The sequence below is a fragment of the Equus caballus genome, chromosome 1 (assembly GCF_041296265.1).
Source record: "Equus caballus isolate H_3958 breed thoroughbred chromosome 1, TB-T2T, whole genome shotgun sequence".
Classification (NCBI taxonomy): domain Eukaryota; kingdom Metazoa; phylum Chordata; class Mammalia; order Perissodactyla; family Equidae; genus Equus; species Equus caballus.
This window is the reverse complement of record NC_091684.1, coordinates 189,242,366-189,262,546: the sequence shown is the minus strand read 5'-3', so window position 1 is coordinate 189,262,546 and position 20,181 is coordinate 189,242,366. Positions and strand designations below refer to the sequence as shown.

The window sequence follows — 20,181 nt, the reverse complement described above, 5'->3', positions numbered from 1 at the left end:
AAAGGGGAGGAAAGTAGTCAAATAGAAAATAAATACAGTAGCAATTTTTCATGTTGACAGAGTATTCTAACGTACTGACAGAGACCTAAGAGCAGTAACCATCGGTTAAATAAATAAGCTTGAAACATAACTATCAGCACAGGTAAGAATTTCCCCCAATTTTGATAATAGCAGATAATAGCCTAGAGAGGTTTATAATTATTATTTATCAGCTCCAGGAAAAACACTATTTATTGTGACCATTACTTATGTATGTAGATAAATACATTAAAAATCTACAGCCCTATATTTTTGCCAAGATTTGCAAAAAGGGTTTTTTGTGAAACTGTATTGTGGATGAGACCGCCTATGCCACAGCATTCCTGATCGCTAAATGTCAGTTGTTTGCCTGAAACTTGTTTTCACATTGCCTTCCTATCACATTCTGTAAAGCTTCAGTCTCTTCAGACTGCCTCAGCTGATCCTCACTCATCATCATTCCATGTCTTTTACTTCCTCCAATTTATTCTACTCTGATCTGCTCACCTTTTCTCAAATCTTCCATTGGCTTCCTATTATCCAGTTAACACTTGACATAGATGTGGTATAGTTTTCCCTATTAATTAAGCTTCTCAATATGACATTGTGATAGGAGTACTCACCTTGTATTTCAAATATTGTCAGAAGTCCTTGTAATGAGAAATAGAGAGCCATCAATGTTCCATGAAACTGATTATATGAATATGGGGGCGTTCATAAAATCTGCAAGTTTGAATGCACTGCATTTGGGGATGATCACACATTGTGACTTTGATATAACTTGTGTAGAACAGATTCCACTGGCCTAAAATGAAAGAAATACGTGAACAAAATTGAGATTGGTGCCAGATGTGTACAACTGAATGTATTACCAATTAAATCAGTTCACCTGGAGAAAACAGTGAGACACAGACCTCTGGAATTGGTATACATGTTCCTCCTGTCCCTGGGCATCAAAAATACACGAGCAATATCTAATTAGGGACTAAGCAATTCTTCTGAATCCCCAAGCCTCATCCCCTTAAAAGGCAGTCACCATGTCAAGAGCATTGTGGGAATGCTATCTTTATTTTATTTATTCTCTACCAGAATTCACTTTGTTCAAGGTGAAAATTTGAAAGCAAGTTGCACAAGTTCACATGGAATGACACAGCATGTTTCTTCCCCATTCCATCACTGGAGCATCCTTATCCACACTTCAGTTGCGCTGTAAAATATGCCAAGAACATGAGGCCAGGGCAAAAGACAGGAGGATCCAGACATGTTTTTTGCTGAACGTCTGTAATGCCACCACAAACAAGACTACAGGGTTCGCTTCATATTTACTGCTGCTCGGACAAGACAAGACCTCTTGGAATGCCAGAGCCTCATGAAAACGTAGAGAGCCACCAAGCACTGTCATCTGGCTGAGAGAAGAGCTGTAAGAGACGCCCCTCCGAGAAGCTGGAACTTCAGACTAGAGTGAGAGCTCTAAAGAGAGGGAACTGCCCTGCCAGAAAAGACTGATTAAAGCTAGAGTCATCACCACAATTGATACCATATCATATCAGGTGAAAACAAAGCTAGAAACTCTGAAAATCTATAGAATAAAACTAAGAAGTGGGGAATAAAAATCAGAAAATTCATAGTAGAAACCTGCAGCCCTCAGTCAGTGAATTGGGCCTTCAACTGTCTGCAAGTTGGCCCTCTGGGTCTTGGAACTCAAGCCCTAGGCAGTGACCTCAAGAGGACCACTAAGAATTATCACTCTTCTGCAAAAGACGCCCGTATGAGGCACAACTAACACAGGAATGAGTGCTAATTGTGGCGGTGAGGAGCCTTCAACGTGCTAAGTGCTCATAGGAGCTGGTTGGCACAAGGCGGCCTGTGCAGCAGGAAAGAAGGGAGCCCAGACAGGATGAAGGGATGGAGAATGGGAAGTGACTGTCACAGGCTGATCTGTGCATGCTCTAATGCATCTTAATCTGCAAGGATATAAAAACTTCCACTGTTTCACGTCATTCCTGTTTCCTGAGTGATTCCATCCACTCTCAGTTTTGATTACGCATCACATGCTAGAGACACCCAAATCCACATACCAAGCCCTGTTCTATGTCTGATTTTCTCACCTGTTTATCAAACTGCCCAACACTTCCAGCCAGATTTCTCAGTCATATCAAACTTAGTATCTCTGTAACTGATCTCCTCCTGTTTCGTCCCTCTCACCCCACGCATGTCTAAATGCTCTTTAATGTCAGCTTGGGTCCTCCAAGAAGCAGATGCCCCACTGGGATTACAGAGGCAAGAGCTTTCTTGGGAGACAGATCTGTGAAGGAGGAGGGGAGCTGGAGTAGGCAGGGAGACCCTTCCGACCACAATGCAGGTCTGATGCTGTGAAAGGAGAGGGTGGCTACTCTGAAGCAGTGGGTGGGAAGAGCCTCACACTGCACTGCAGGTCTGAGAGCCTTGGCCAGAACAAGGGAAAGTCCTTGAGCAAAAATTACTGGTGCAAACGTCCCACACCAGACAGGAATGGCCCGGGTCTAGAATTACCGTAGTGGTCAGGCATTGGCTGGGAGCAGCTCAGGAATCCCCGGCCACAGCCGATACAAAGGCGCAGTAGTTGGAGCCATCAGTCACTACTCACCCTGTAACAGGTACTTTGAAGGGACATCTCTGTGAGGGCATCTCCCTTGCCCTCAAACTCATTTTCTCTCAGTTCACGGGCCCACCATTCTTCCAGGTTACCTAAATGAGAAACCAGTCATCCTAACTCCTTTCTGTCCTTCTACCGCCTGAATCTATTCAATTTGCCTTCTAAGCATCTCTCAAATCCATCTTCTCTTCTTCATTCTCTTCTCCAGTTATTCAAGCTCCCATCTCCTCTTGCCTGAACTACTGCAACAGACTCTAACTCCCTTACTCATTTTATTCCCCTCAAATCCACCCTACATCTAGGTCTGCCAGAGAGACCTATATGCTTAAAACACAGCTCTTCTCTATCTCCCATTTCCCACATAAAAATATTCATGCACTCTTACCAGGATGTATGAGATCCCCACAGCATAGGACTCCTATCTTTCTCTCCAGCATTATCTCCATCTCTAAATCTATGCGCCAGACACACGAAATGTTGTTTTCTACTCCCATGCCTTTGCTCTCATTTTCCCTTCTGCCTAGTATTCCTTTCTCATCTCTCCATGCCCAGCTCACTCTTAGGAATATTAATTCTTTAAGGTTCAGCTCAAGCATTATTTAATCTAGGAAACCTTCCCTGACGACACTGGGTCATATGAACACTCTCTGGGCTCACATAGAACCCATGTGCTTTCTAGATTACTCTATAAATATTTGTATCTTAATCCTTCAAAAGATTGAGTTTCTTTAATTTTTAAGCAAAATCTTCAGCCCTTCTTATTCATCCTTATGCTCCCCACACATAGAAAAGTACCTGGTATATAGGTACTCAATAAATATGGTTAAACAATTTATGGGAAGGAGAGAAACTCCCCAAAAAGTTATTGATTGCCAAATTCATGTTGAGTGCCATACATTTTACCTCCGTTAATTATTTCAACAACACGGTAAAGTTAGGTGTTATATCTCCACTAGGAAATTGAGGCTCAGTGATGTCAAATACGGTTCTGAGATTTAAAATCATTTGATTCCAAAGGCTCTTTCCCAAATGGCCCCCCTTCATAATCCAATTTAATTTCAATGAGTAAATTCCATGGTTTAGTCAACTCTAGTTATGCTCAAATACACAATGTGCTACACTGGGAAAAGTGAGGGCTTTAGAATTAATCAGACTTGGATTTGCCACTTACTAGCTATGAGCATTGGGAAAATTATAGAAACTTCATAATGTTCAGTTGTTTTTCTGTAAAAACAAGACCAAAAACATGGTATACCAGTAGGCTCCTTTTCAGGAATCTTTGCAAGGACCATAGAGAACAAACGTATACCAGCTAACATCTTGCCCAGTGAAGATAATCAATTTAATCAACAGTTGGCAATGGTGGAATGGATTATTTCATCCAGACACAGAAGAGCCACTAACAATCAGAGAGATGGCCCACCACATTGCATTCCTGCTCTGTCCTACCCTCAGATACAGGTGGTAACAAAGGATAGCAAACAGTGAATCAACAGACAGGATGGAAAAATTTAAAAAGAAGAACTTTTAATGACCCTACTGATGGTTATGAATCTTTGAAAACTGATAAAAATATAGTTAAAAACAATTGTCTGAAGAAAGATATGGTCTTCTGTAGTAAAACAGGTGTAGTAGACAACTCAAACAATTGTAAACTATTTCATTTCTGTTCTGTGTACCTCTCCTATGGGGAAAGTATCTTTTTTTTTTTTTTTTTTTTAAGGACAATTAGCCCTGAGCTAACATCTGCCGCCAATCCTCCTCTTTTTGCTGAGGAAGATTGGCCCTGAGCTAACATCCGTGCCCGTCTTCCTCTACTTTATGCATGGGACGCCTGCCACAGCATGGCTTGCCAAGTGGTGCCATGTCCGCACCCGGGATCTGACCCGGTGAACCCTGGGCTGCCGAAGCAGAACGTGCGAACTTAACTGCTGCACCACTGGGCTGGCCCTGGAAAGTATCTTTTGAAAAAGAAAGAGATCTCCTTAGGAAGAAATTATTTGATATTTGGAGGTATCAAAATTGCTGCAATATGAAAGAATCCTGTTGAGTGCATTTGATTTACATCATAAATTAATCATCACTTCAACCAGGTTACCCGCATGTGTCCTGAAAGTATAAGCTTGGGAGACGTCGTGTTTCTTGGTGCCCTTTATTTCTTGCAGCAGCCAGTTGCACTGTGAAAATGTGCAGTCTTTTAGCAATTCATCAAGATGGCTGATGAACTCAAAATTCTTGCTGCACCCCATTTTTTATTACCCTATTCATTGGTTCTGTTAGACAAAGAATTTAAGCCAACTTATATCTCATTTTAATCCAAAGCTTGGCACCTTCAAAATTTTACCATATATTTCAGAGAAATTTAAAGTCAATTTGAGGGCAAGTCTACACTGAAAAAGCAAGTCTGCACCTGCTCAATTATTTGGTGATTGGTCAACCATGGAAAGTCATGTTGAGTAGGCAGACAATTTGTGGGTGTGCAGAAGTATGTGTAATGCTCTGTTCTGTGACAGAAATAAAGTAGGGATCTGGATCTTTCCGTGAACATTTCTATTTTAGCTGTGTCTGCCCTTTTGCTAACAAAAATAAAAATAAATTATTTACATCTTTTTAAAGCTTAAGAAGAAAGATGATGAGTAATGATAACTTGAGGATGGTTCATCTACTGTGGTTTTCCTCTTTATAAGATTTATAAGATTATTTATCCTGAAGTCTTACTGTAAGCATTAAAAAACAAAATTGCTCTAAAAACTTTTTGCCTATTTATAAAAAAAAATAATGGTTGACCTTTTAAATAATTCATTCCACGTAAAAAAAATTTCAATATTTGCTAAAGCGCTTGGGGTGTGGTGATGACATCTTCTCTAGAGCTCACTCCGGGCCAATTTGTGCTATTCAGAAGAGGTTGTCCTTGGTCAAGGAGGGTCAAAACGACATGATCAAAGTGTTGCTTACCATTTAAGAGTTGAGCAGTTCTTTCTGTTTATACATTTTGGTGGTTATCAATTGTTTTAGAGCCTGACTTGCCACTTTGCAATTGGACAAATATTATATACCATTTCTGAGGTAGGAGAACATTTTGTTCAAAGACAAGACAAGCTTTCCTTTTGAAGTTGATAGATATTTCTAACTGAGTGCTAAAAGGATTCCAGAAGTGACTGCTCAGTAGGCATCAAAAGCTTGAGAATTAGCCATCTGTCCATTGATTAAATCACAGTTCTGCCATCGGCTGATTTATGGACACCAACCAGCTCCTAACCTTTCTCCAGAGCTGCATCTGATTCAGGTGATTGTATTCTACTCGTGCCCTGAGCAAATAATGCTACATTTCTGAGCATTTTGTTCATCTCTTCATTAGCTTCAGGTTAAAATGGTATTCATCAGACTGGGGAAACACACTGTTTATAAATGTCACACTAGCATGACAAAAATAAGATCTGAGTTGCTGTAATATATTTACCTCTATTAATATCAAGGAGGAGTTAACATTGTCAAGGTAAAGTATTTTCTTATCATAGATTTCAGTGAAAATTGGGGACATAGAGTGGCGCATTTCCTGAGAAAAAATCATAGGCTAGTAGAGTTATCAAATGTAAGCAGGGAAACTAGACAGTTACCCGTGGATGAAATCTGCATTTTGGCCTCATTACGGCATAGTCATTTACAGCAACAAAATAAGGCTCACGAATGACTGTCATCACCAGTTAACTGAGCACCATGACTACAGGTATATTTTCCTGCTGAAAACAAATTTTAAAGTTCTACAGCTAGGGTTAAAATATGGTCCTCTTATCATTGAGTTATGTAAAGTCAAAAAACAATTTATGAAGGCAGAAAAGTCTGAGGGGTCTTAATATAAGACACAATGTCATGGCATGTCAAATTCTTCATTTTGAGGCTAAATTATCAACTTTTAAAAACAAGCTTTATTATATCTAGGCAGTAGTATAGTATTTTAGTACTGTCAAGAGGAGATTTTATCCAATAAAGAGTTGAGATTTTTAAATTAAACCAAATCTAAGGTAGTATTTGAGACTAAAGTAATAATAAGCATACTTTGATGGTTTTTTTAATTTGTTGCCTTTCTATAATTTTATGGATGGTCAACATTTGCAACTGTACTGCTTTCTTTGTACTCAGTAAAAATGACTGATTTCAATTTATTACCCTTATTTTATGTTCCTTTTAAAGTGATAGTCATTGAGTCATTGTAATAAAAGCAGATGGTAATAAATTTCTTCCACGAATTAAATTCTTTATATACTGTGGTTTACTTGGAAACTATTTTATAATACAGTATTAATCAATATCCCACTCTATAAAGAATTAATTATAGGGGCGGGCCCAGTGGCCGAGTGGTTAAGTTCACGCGCTCTGCTTCGGCAGCCCAGAGTTCGCAGGTTTGGATCCCCAGTTGGACCTAGCACCACTCCTCAAGCCATGCTGTGGCACTATCCCACATAAAATAGAGGAAGATTGGCACAGATGTTAGCTCAGCGGCAATTTTCCTCAAGCAAAAAGAGGAGGATTGACAACAGATGTTAGCTCATGGCCGATCTTCCTCACAAAAAAAATAAATAAGAATTAAGTATAGTTCCCCAATTCCCAGGATTTAATTATTCAGTTCACAATAAAACAGACAATAAATATGCTTGGAAAGCTTCTTGAAAATAAAGGGGCTTTCAGTAAAACGAAAAGGACTTAAATTATGCTAGGGCACAGAGAAGTTGAAAATGGCCTCTGCACACTGTGCACTTCTATGTCTGAGTCCATTTGAGACGGAGAAAATTTTCACAACTGCCTTCCAGGTGTCATCTTTCAACCCAGGTGAAACATATATGGAACACTGAGCAATGCAAAAGCGGGCAACAGCAATATTCTTACACTATGTACCATGCAAACAGCACTTGGGGACAGAGGTGCTGTGCATGGTGCATCTATTAGTTTGGTGAATATAAACTTAGAAATTCAAGTAAGCACTATCAGCCAAACAACTGCCAAGGATAAAAATGCCCTGCAGACAGTCTGTGATGCCCCCTCTTTCCTTGGTTTGGGGGATGGCTAAATTTGGTTTGCCTTTTATCAAATTCAATCTCACCTGGAAGGTAAAAAAATTCCAACTGTATAAAGCACTATGTTAGCCTCTCAGGAAAATTCAAAGAATTCTCAAATATAGTCCCTGACTTCAAAAAGGTTAATAATAGAGAGATTTCACTTCCAGCTGCAAATCTGAGAGAAGGCTTCACAGATGAGGAACTTGTAAGACAGTAACTCTTCAAGAGTTGAAATCTCTGGACCAGAGATTCTCAAATGGCTACCCACTGGAATCATCTGGAGAGCTCTAACAATACTGAGGCCTGGGCCCCATGCCCAAAAATCCTGATTAATTAGTCTAGGGGATTGGGGACTTGTAAAAGTGGCCCAGGTTAGTTTACTCTCCAGACAACTTTAAAAACGATTGCTGTAGGTCCTTCATTTATTTCAGCGGTTCTCAACCAAGGGTGATTTTCCCCCTAGGGGACACCTGGCATTGTCTGGAGGCATTTTTGATTGTCACAGCTGGAAGAGTTCCACAGGCATCCAGTGAGTAGAGGCCAGCAATGCTGGCGAACATCCTATAATGCACAGGACAACCCCTACAACAAAGTATCAGACCGAAAATGTCACAGTGCCAAGGTTAAGAAACCCTGATTCATTCATTCAAGAAAAGAGCTACAGAGACTGACTGTGCCACATGCTGTACTATGTACTAGGAACCCAGAAATGAAGGACACCGCCTCTGTCCTCCAGAATTACCATCTACAAGCAAGGACAGTGAAGCATACCTCAAAGGACAGTACAAGTTGGCAAGAACCCAGCCAGGGCTGATCACAGGGGATACGTAAAACAAGAGAAGCAATGCCTAAGCTTGTCAGGAAGGAGGGTGAAGGGAAGCTTCGAAAAGGAAACACTCTCCATCAGCATCAGCCATTGGCAACAGCTTGACGGTGACTGCTGGACTCAGATTTTCTGACTTTACCATGCAAACTAGCTATGCCTTTGGACAAGTTACAGGACCTCACTGTGCCTCAGTTCTCTCAGCTGTAAAATCCAGAAAATAATATTACTTATCTCAAAACGGGAAGTGAATGAGTTACTACATGTAAGGGACTTAGGATGGTACCCAAATATAGTAGGTACTTAACATTTTAGCTATCATTGTTGTGGTTATCAGGGCATTTTTTTGAAAGAAGTATAGAAATTACTCAAGTATAAAAGGTAATTCCAGGTAAAGGGAGTATCAGTTGCAAAAATAGAAGGAAGCAATGACACACCATTTTTGAAAGTCTGCACAAAGTTCACTATTGCTGGGCATAACGACTAAGTTGGGGCTTAGCAAGAATCGAAGATGGAGAGGTCGGCAAATACAGCCGACTGGCAGCTGAAACTCCCCAGTTTTTACTCCCCGCTGCATCCATGCCCTTTGCATTGTGGATTTGTAGTTCCTGCCATCAAAGTCCATTTTCCTACCCCTTGTATGTGGGAGAACTTTATGACTTAAGTTGGCCAACGGAATCCAACAGAAGTGGCAGTGTGCCAGGACCAAGCCAAGCCTGTGAACTACCACCTCCTGGAAACTTGCTCAACAACTAGATAACAAACTCTGGCTGGCCTGCTGAATAAGGAGACTTCTGGCTTCATCACTCCATCACACCAGCCCAGAGCCAGCCGCCAGAATCCTGTCCCCTAACCACAGATGCATGAGATCTAGGTGAGGTCATCCAAGCCCAAGAAGATCAGCGAAACTCCCCAGCTGCCCTGTAGACTCATAAACAAAGTTTGCTGTTTTACGCCACTGAGTTTTGGGGTTGTTGCTTATGCAGCCTTCTTGCAGCAATAGATAACTAACAGGAATATCCACATTAGGGGATGTGTTATACACCATGCCATGGAGGTGAACTTTTATTTTGAAGCTAATGAGGAATCAATCACTGAATGACATTTAGCAAGAGACAGATAGGAACAGCTTTAAGAAAAATTACTCTGGCAGCAATGTGACAGAGGGATCAGAGTGGGGCAAGCCTGCAGTTGCAACAGAAGAGATGAAAAGAATTTGATGTCAGATATCACTGCTAAGTCAGAGAATTAAGGGCTATGAAAAGATTCATTTTTAAGAGGAAAAGTAGATTTTACAAATTATGATCTGTAAGTGTAACATTGATATCACTCCCAAAAAGTTCTAGATAACTATTCAATTCTCTAGGACCATTTAATGCCCAATTAACCTTTCATTCTTTTTTGATAGAATTACTAAAACGGTAAAATCAGAGTTGATAATAGGCGCAGGATATCCTACTTCAAGCAGAGGTCAGACGCTCATCTTGTGGAGATGGTATGGAGAGACTTCTTCACGGAATGGGAAGACAACTTCTGAGTCCCCCTTCAACTCTTCTTTTGGGGGTCCTATTGCGAAGGGGAGGTAGAGTATTTAAAACTGCACATGCTCATTTGTTTATAAGAGTTACCGTCGCTGCTGCCATCAAATTTGGAAGACTACCTTTGTTCTCCAAAACAAGCAAGATATGAATTATAGAAACCAGTCCAAGAACTTTACATACAGCCCAGCAGAACAACTCTGTAAGATGTATAGATAGAGTACTATTGGCCACATTTTACAGAAAAGTCAGGGAATGTGTGACTCCTAAGGTTCTTAACGAACAAATCAGAATAGAAAATAGCACTAAGGTTTCACTTTGATTTTGATTTTTTCCCCAAAATCTATGCCCGCCTCTTGCTTCAATTCTGTATCCTTAATCACAATATTCTTTTAGGTTTAGGAAATAATCCCTTAGCTTTTACCTAAATTGCAATAAATGTTTTTTGAGCCCTTTCTGTTCCCAGGCCTGTTTCATTCCACCTGTACTTTACTGTGCCACCCAGGCCAATCTTCCCCTTTTCCTTATAAGTTTCTCCTGCCTTTCTGCCTCTCAAGCCTGCTCAAAATGTGCATCTCCTCCTTTCCTATCCAATTCCCAAACCTACTGTTCAACGTCAGTTTCTACATGGAACACAAACCTCAGCCATCTGAATGCCTTTAAAATTTCCGTATGCAATCAGAAATAATTTCTCCATGCATTTGGGCCGTTTCAACACTCCCAAAATGACTACAATAAATCTGTGAATCGTGTCTAGAACATTTTTTCCCCCAGACTATAGTTTCTTTTATTATTTTCAAAGTCTTGGATAATTTACTGCCCATCCTTTCAAACTACCTGCATCTCTCATGGTAGCAAGTGATACAAACCATACAAGCAATCCAGCACCCATTGCTCCCATGGGGAATGCGCTCCCTTTGTGTAAAGTTTCTCGTGGGTTAACCTTCTTTAAAGGGTGGAGGTTTTTTATTCCTTTTTCAAAAGGAATAAAAATAAGATCTATAAAGAATTCACAGACTTCATTGTCTTCAAAGTGTTCCCTACTATGAATTCTTGCTCTCCTTATTTTAGAGTCTATAGAGTGGTTAAAAATAAAATAGAAGTTTGCAAGACCCAGAAATATTCTTAGCGAGTTAGTAATACAGTAATCAAGCTTATTCACAGTTACTTAAGATCATGAAAATGATACATGGAGGGTTAGGAATCTATAACACAAAGAATATAATGTAGTTATTGCCTGTCTTTTTTTTTTTTTAAGTTTAATGTATTACGGAAGAAATATATGTTGTTATGTATTCACAATGCAGAGAAAAGTTGAGGAAAAAAGATCGAAAAGGCTAATGACAACTACTAACTGTCACTATTTCTCTAGTCCTTTTTCAATAAATACATTTACCTAATTGATTGTATTGTATATCAGGTCTATAACCTTGTTTTTATTTAAAATTACAGCATAACTATGACCACATTTTGAGCATAACTTTATTAAAATAACACGTATCGAGTATTTACACTGTTCCAGGTTCGGTGCTAAGAGATTCACAGAAGTAGTTCGTTTAATCATCACAACCACCTCTTAAGGTAACCATCATCCTAATTTTTCTAAATTTAAGGTAATTTTTGTCCTACTGTTACAAATATGGAAATTACAGCATGGGGATATTACCATTCTGCTAGTGTTTTTTTCACACCTTCTGAGGGAGAATTAAGATGCTTATTAAAAATGCAAATTAGTGTACCTCCACCCCAAAGCTTCTGAATCAAAATCTGAGGAAATACAAATTCAACCAGCACCCCAATTTTTCTGCTCTACTGAAAGGTGACAACGATTGCCTCTTTGCCGCGACTGCTAGATGTGCCTTATGTAGCTGGAACCAGTAGCACATGTACGTCCTTCATTTCTTCAGGCAGCTCCTTTGAACCATGAGTAGGGGCACTAGAGTAAGTCTTGCCTAGGATTAGGCTGGGGAGAGCTTCGAAGGAAAATCATCCCGGGGGAGAAAATGAGTCAGTCACTGCTTCCGCCTGGGATACTTACAAAGTGGTCAAATCGGGCTGCAATCTTCTGTATAGTCTCCAGTGTAATGTCTTTTATCTCAACTCCCCAAATCAAGCTCAGCTGGCTTCTACCTAAATCCTTTCATTTTTATCTAGTTGGTGTGGCTGCCTGTTTTATTTTCTTCTTGAGGTTAAAAATGGCTTACAACAAAAGCAGTTTTCATGGAGACTTTTCTCACCAGCTTTTCTATCATGCTTGAATTTCTCAGGAGAGAAGTAAGTTATTTCCTTTGGAGATTTAGTAGTTAGTGTTTTGGTCCAGGACAGCATGTTACACATCCCTTCTGGAGTTGCCACACACATGTACACACACACACAGATATCCACTCTCCCATATTTGTTAGACTGTCTACATATTGTAGAGGTGGAATCTGTATATAAATGTCTGAAAGTGATTCTATTCTATAATACGCATCATCTGAAAGGAGATGGCACCCAACTAAGTTAGAGGTTCTAATAGGTCAAATTCAGAATAATACCCAATAAATCTTGTGATAAAATTGAGGCACTGATCTCAGCTCAGTGTGGCAGCTTTTGCCAATTTGGTTTACATACTAGAAATCATAAGGTTATCTCAGCTTTCAGGCTTTCCTTTTTTCTGTAGGGTTGGGCATGTAATTCCTGATGACACAATTCAACCTTGTGATACATGTGTCAACACCGACAATCAACCCAAAAGTAATGGAGTCACCCAGAAAATTCTGTGGTACCTGTCTCCTCTTAAAAGGCTAACCATCAACCAACTCAGCCACATGGCTATTACTAAATATATGCAGTAGAACACAGCACTTTTAGTCACAAATTATTTAAGAGAATCTCTGTCATCTTGATTCTTAATTTTGAGTCATCTCTCACTTGACTGAAAAACTTATTCAAGAAATATTTCTAGGAAAATTACCCAGGTAATTTCTTCTCTATGCTCTTGAGTGACTAGGTATAAAAATCCATCTTTCCTGTTACAGAGAAGTCTGAGCCAATCTGATTCTTGTTTCTTGGTTCATATTTCTTAATGGTTGTAGAATTGTTTCTATAGTCTTGGAACCCAAATATTTTGCTATTATATTACTAGGTATGAATCATTTGCATTTTGCCTAAAATATGATAAGCACTTCCAATATTCGTCAAATTTGTTTTATTCAGTCAACGTGGCTGAGAAAAGTTTTCTTCCATTATGTTTTAATCATTGCTTCTATCATGTTGTTCTTATTCCTATATCAGGAATGCTGTATATTTCTAGAGAAGATTTTGTATTCTTTGCCCTACTTATCTGTCCTCCTTTAGCTCTATTACAGCTGACAAATATAAAAGGACCACTGGTTTTGAAAGTATAACTCCACGTGTTAAAAATTTAGAAACGTTGTAATATGAGCATTACAATTTCAAAAGAGTTATCAAAGTAATTGAAAAGCTTGGGCTTGGAATTTTTGAGCACATAAGCAAGTTTACTAGGAGTTCATTTAAGTTATGCTGATAAATATGAGATTTACTATTACTTATCAGTATGTTAAAGTTTCTATATTAAATGGCTTAATATCATTGTCACTATTAATGGCCACTTAGGTTATCAAATATAGAACGATTTGACACTTTGATTAAAATCTGCAATTTATGGGGGCTGGCCCCGTGGCCGAGTGGTTAAGTTCGCGAGCTCCGCTGCAGGCGGCCCAGTGTTTCCTCGGTTCGAATCCTGGGCGCGGACATGGCACTGCTCGTCAGACCACGCTGAGGCAGCGTCCCACATGCCACAACTAGAGGAACCCACAACAAAGAATACACAACTACGTACCGGGGGGCTTTGGGGAGAAAAAGGAAAAAAATAAAATCTTTAAATAAAAAAAAAAAATCTGCAATTTATGATCTATCTAGGTTTGATAAATATCTATTATAGAATAAATTATTTTATCAGTCCAAGAGGAGGTAATTTATTATATAGGTGAATTTTTAATTCCTGCTGAGAAAAATCTAAGTAATAAATGTCCTGGCAAATATTGTCAGTTTTGATATATATAGTTATGAGCTCGGCAGTAAAACAAATTAACAGAGTCTCTCAGTTCACATCTGCTAACAAGGAGTTTATAGTTCTCAATTTATTTTGTTTTCAAAAAGGAATAACTTATGAGAGACTATATTTACATCCTTGTAATTCTTAGTTGTGTTCCTTTCTCTGGTCCTTAGAGTTGAGTAGTAGAAAGCAGCTCAAGACATTCTTTAAAACTAAAGACAAAAGCAGATAATCAATTCAGCATCCAAACAGTAATTTAAGGTCCTAGATTTTTACTAGAATAAAATAAATATTCTTCACAACAAACAGGAAAACTGATGGTAATAGAATAAGGAGTTTAAATTGACCTTTTACAATGGTCTGTCATTGGTGAGCTAAGGCAGTGTTTTGTTGTGTTGTGTTTTGTTTTGAGGAAGATTAGCCCTGAGCTAACATCTGCTGCCAATTCTCTCTTTTTGCTGAGGAAGACTGGCCCTGAGCTAACATCCGCGCCCATCGTCCTCCACTGTATATGTGGGATGCCTACCACAGCATGGCTTGCCAAGCGGTGCCATGTCCGCACCCAGGATCCGAACCAGCGAACTCCGGGCCACCGAACAGGAACACGTGCACTTAATCACTGAGCCACCGGGTTGGCCCCTGAGGCAGTGTTTTTAGAACTTCATTTTACAAAAAATAAAAACATCTACTTCTAAGAGACATTAATGGATATGCTACAAAACAAGACAACCAAAGCAAACTTTAGGGTGGTAAAAATATTTAGAGAACACTATATACTATTTCTCACAATCAGAATATTGGACTATTAAGACTCTGAAAAGTACTGTAATACAAATTTATTGAACTCAATACTTCCTAAACACTGAAGTATAGACTCTTCTTGTTTTGTCACGTACGCAGTAACAGCCTGAGGAAAGTGATTCCACATAACATTTGTTTTTAAAAATCTGACCTAAAGGCTGTACTAATTGGCACACCCTAACTGGACAATTGAGGGGGGTTTAATAAAGGGACTATTTACAAAGATGTGGATAAATTAAGGAAATAATAAGAGATGGTCCAGTTTTCTAGGGTCTAGCAACATCAGGGGACCATTATCAGCCCTAGGGCCAAAAGATAGGAGTAGAGACTGGAACCCAGCGAGGGTGGTATTATATGGATCTGTGGCCTTTGTTAGAGGAACATAGGCAATCAGATGAGACATAGGAAAGAGGAAGCTGGGAGAATAAATACCCAAATCCACTCTTTTCTCACCCTCTGATTGCCCATCATTGGCCCTCATCGGCCAAGGTCAACAGAAGCCAAGACCGTCTGCCTATAAAATTTAGCCTCCTTGGGCACAGAGCAGGATATAAAAGGGTAAATAGTGGATCTGGATGGATAGATACCAGCACACTGACACTACATCTGAGGTCTATTGAATAGGCTATTTTTTTAATCCTAGGTGTAGTATGTATTAATTTACTCATTCATTTATTTCAAAAGAGATTACTCTGTTGAAATATTCTTCAATATTTACTAGGCTTCTACTGCAATAGGAGAACAAAGACACAAGATCCCAACGGAGCTGACAGCCAAGAAGGCAGGGAAGAAAGGTAAATATGTAAACTGAAATACAATTTGGGCTATGATGGAAGTGTGACTCAATTATCTTGAGTTTACACAGGGAAAAAGTAACTAACTGCCAGGGCAAGCCAAAAAGGCACTAGAGATGAAGTGACCTTTTAACTGAGTAGTGAAGAATGACTAGACTATTTTACAGGCAGGGTGACTGCAAAGTCAGCAAGTGCGTTTCTGGCAGAGGGAACAGTATGTGCGAAGGCAGGGATGTGTGGAAAGGAAGGCTTATTTTGTGCAGGGAATGGTAACAAGTTCTGAACAGCTGATTATGCAGGCACGTTGTGGAGCTGTGATAGGTAAAAAAAGGAAAGAATGATTAGGGACTTGTTTTTATTCTAGGACTGTGGAATTTGGTCTACGTCTAAAAACTTTATTATTTTAAATAAGAAATTAGAGATGAGTGGCTATGCAGCCTACAAAGGAGAAATAATGGCTCTGCACCCCACCCCCAAATCAGTTTTACTTATTTCATCCCACTTTCCTGAGGCTATGGGTTGCTCTGATGCTGTTGGGAACAACCTTTTTGTTTTCAACTAAGATGTCTGCAACATGATCAATTCAATGTGATTTCGGCATGTGCCACCTGAAATTGTGGCTATTCAAACAGCATCAAAGAGCCTGCTGGAAATGACAGCCCAAACAGTTCTGTCAGCAGGCTCACTTTGTGACAAATAAACATCACTGTGGTTGTACTAGATGATAACTGGCAGGAGCAAAGTATACAAATTTTGCTCTATACGGTTCACGTAAGTCCTGAGTGCCAATTTTCACAGAAACTTAATTCTTTCTCCATAGCCTCATCCAATACTGTTCTCCAATTAACTTCAAAACAAAACAAGATTTCCAGTAAAAGGCTTCAGGGCACAACCTAACTCCGAGTGGCATTTATAAATTGCTTCCTCTCCCTGCCTGATTATGATCAGCTCACACCGTGAATGAACCATTCTGAATTATTGAATGTAATGAACCAAAGAAACTGAAATGTGCCTGTAGGGATGAAAGTTCACTCTCCTCAGGTCTTTCTATATTTCCATCCTGTGTGATCATTCTCAGACCAATCCCCAAAAGAAAATTTCAAAACTAGCAGCAAGTGCTTCAGTCCTTTACCTGAAATATATTTCCTCCAACTAAGGGGTTTTCCTTTGGGCTGCTGTTCATCTTTGTCTCGGCCACCGAACAGCGTGAAGTCTCAGGGCGCGAATACATAACGCTTTTTGATAAACGACATTTTCAAGAAACGTGCACCAGAGCACCCTTCACATTCGAAGAACATTTGCATTGTAGCTTTGATTGCTTAGCAGAGATGGGTTTTGCTTAAGACAGCCCTTCTCCACTCTCCATTTTTCTTCACAGGGTGAGATGTTTCTTTCTTCAATTCTTGGTTTAGGTGTTACCTATCCTCCTAGCCCTCCCCCCCCCCCATCCCAGCCTCTGTGTCCTTGTACTTACCTCAGTTAGAGCACTTAGCACATCAATACCGCTATTATTTATCCACATTTCTGACTCCCTTCCTAGACTGACTCCTTAATCTCAGGAACTATTTCTAATATATCTTTACAATCCCAGAAAGCAGTAAATGAATATGATAAAGCAAAGTGACCTTTACCATAGATGGCAACCCTTTGAAAAAATATGCAACTTATTTTTCTAGTCCTAAACCTACTGCCAAAGTCTCACCTCAAGAAATCAATCACGAGTAGCATCACTGAAAGAGAACTGGAGGAGGAAGCTGAGTTGCTCCAAGACATAAACGTTTCAGAGATTGGAATAAACTTCACCTCAACCCCAGGCTAGTTTCCTGCATATTGGACTCAAAATTCTCCAAGTAGACTTTCAGCCTGCCACTCATTTCAGCTGCAGTTGTCATTTTGGCTGCACTCCCCCTTGAACCTTATAAGTACTGTACAATCCTAAAATTAAAGGATCTTTACTTATTTTTAAAAATTACAACTTCCAGGGGCCATCCCATGGCATAGTGGTTAAGTCCAGCATGCTCCACTTTGGCAGGCCGGGTTCACGAGTTCCGTTTCTGGATTCAGACCTATACTACTCGTCAAGCCACTCTGCGGCAGCAACTCACATACAAAATAGAGGAAGATGGGCACAGGTGTTAGCTCAGGGCCAATCTTCCAAAAGCAAAAAGAGGAAGATGGGCAACAGATGTTAGCTCAGAGCGAACCTTCCTCACCAAAAAAAAGAAAAATTACAACTTCCCCTCGGATGTAAGCCAACTGCAGCCTCCCTGTCCCACTGATTACAAAGAATCTCTCTGGACAAAACACAAAAGACAACTATCTGGAAACCCTGAGAAGTAGTAAGTAGATCAGAAAGAGCAGTCAACACTTGAAAAGGTGACCACAGGGGTTAGTTTCCTGGAGTGTTTTTCCCCTCGTCTGATATAGGTTGGATTGTGTTCCCCAAAAGTGATATGTTGGGATCCTAACCCCCTAGTACCTCAAAATGTGACCTTATTTGGAGATAGGGTCTTTTCAGAGGGAATCAAGTTAAAATGGGGTTATTAAGGTGGACCCTAATCCAGTAGGACTGGTGTCCTTATAAAAAGGGGAAAATTTGGTCACAGAGACAGACATGCACACAAGAAGACTGTCATTTAGAAATTGGAATTATACTACCACAACCAAGGAGCTACCAGAAGCTACGAGAAAGGCCTGGAACACATCTTTCCTTAGCACCAGAGAGGGAACACGGCCCTGCCAACACCTTGATCTCAGATTTCTAGCCTCCAGAACTGTGAAACAATAAATTTCTGCTGGTTAAGCCACTCACTTTCTCCCAGCTTTGACCCAGTTATGGAACTGTTCAGTGAACACAAACAGCAAAAAATCTCAGAGAATCCTTATCTTTCTGTAAAGATAACAAGGAAAAAGTCATCCTAGAAGTCAGAGTGTGGGAGGATTCCTGTAGAGAGACGGAGATGGGAATTCTCTATCTATGATCAAGTTCCAGGCTCACTCATGCATGCACGTGTTGCATGCACAACACAAACCCAAATTAGCATAACAAAGGTTCTAAGAACTGAACTACAGTACAAAACACAGCCCACTTGCCAAAATAAGCCCTGAGTGACACATGCACAGAACTTACTCAAAGCAACAGAGCAAAGGCTTTCAAAACTGGACTGACTTTGAAACCCCACCCACAGCAAGTGAGATAAAACTGATGTTCTGAACCTAACCTGGTTGTAGGTTGATTGCCTACAAAAGTTAAGAAGGGGCCGGGGGCCGGGGTCAACATTGGTTAGAAGGCTAAGGAACACACTATGTAACATTCAAATATTATTACAATCAAAAATTACTCAACTACAAAACTGTGATCTACTCTCAGTGGAGAAGACAATCAACGGACTGCAAACCCAAGATGACCTAGATGTTGGAATCATCAGCCCAAAACTTTAAAGCAGCCATTGTAACTATGTTTATAAAATGTTACCAGAGGGGGGCTGGCCCCGTGGCCGAGTGGTTAAGTTCGCGCGCTCCGCTGCAGGCGGCCCAGTGTTTCGTTGGTTCGAATCCTGGGCGCGGACATGGCACCGCTCATCAAACCACGCTGAGACAGCGTCCCACATACCACAACTAGAAGGACCCACAACGAAGAATATACAACTATGTACCGGGGGGGGGGGGGGGCTTTGGGGAGAAAAAGGAAAAAAAAAAAAATGTTACCAGAGGGAAATTTAGAACTTGAGAAATGAGTGAAAAGCAGCAGAAATGGTAAATATTTAGACAAAATAATATTTTTATCTTTTTAGTTCTTTAAAATATGTATTTCTGCTGAAAGCAAAATTATAACATTTTCTGGTAGGGTTTTCAAAGCATGTAGCTATAATGTATGACAACTCTAAGACACAGGACAAGGGTACAGGAGCCTATATGATTGCAAGCCTCCTACATTTTATTTAAGTGATAAAATATCAGCTCCATGTAGACTGTAAAAGATTATTGTGCATATTTTATTCCCTAGCACAACCTATTCAAAATATGAAGCAACATAGCCAAAAAGCAGTAGATAAATTAAAATGGCATACTAAAAAACATTTCAATAATCTAAAAGAAGGCACGAAAGGAGGAATGAAGGAAATATCAAACAGAGGGGACAAAGTCAAACAAATGTTAAAATGATGTGGTTGGATTTAGAAGTGTCAATAATTACATTAAATGGAAATGGTCTAAATACACCAACTAAAAGACCATGTCAGATTTGATTAAAAAAAGAAAAATATCCCAATTATATCCACTCTATAAGAAACTCACTTTGAATGTGACATAAATAGGTTAAAAGGAGAAAAAAATACAACACTAAATAAAAGAAAGCTGGATTATATTAATAACAGACAAAATAGAGTTCAAAAGAAAGTATATTACAAAAATAAAGAGGGACTTAATTTAAAAAAGGATCAATTTGGGGGCTGGCCT

The 20,181-nt window shown here is 39.7% G+C and overlaps 1 long non-coding RNA gene across 2 annotated transcripts in view; it reads right to left on the bottom strand.

Moving 5' to 3' along the window:
* Positions 1 to 20,181, bottom strand: part of LOC138925200 (uncharacterized) — a 121,827-nt gene that overhangs the window by 91,120 nt on the left and 10,526 nt on the right. For both annotated transcript variants that reach the window (XR_011441095.1, XR_011441099.1), the window contains exon 3: positions 642 to 823. This is a non-coding gene — a long non-coding RNA (uncharacterized lncRNA). The remainder of the gene's footprint in view (positions 1 to 641; positions 824 to 20,181) is intronic.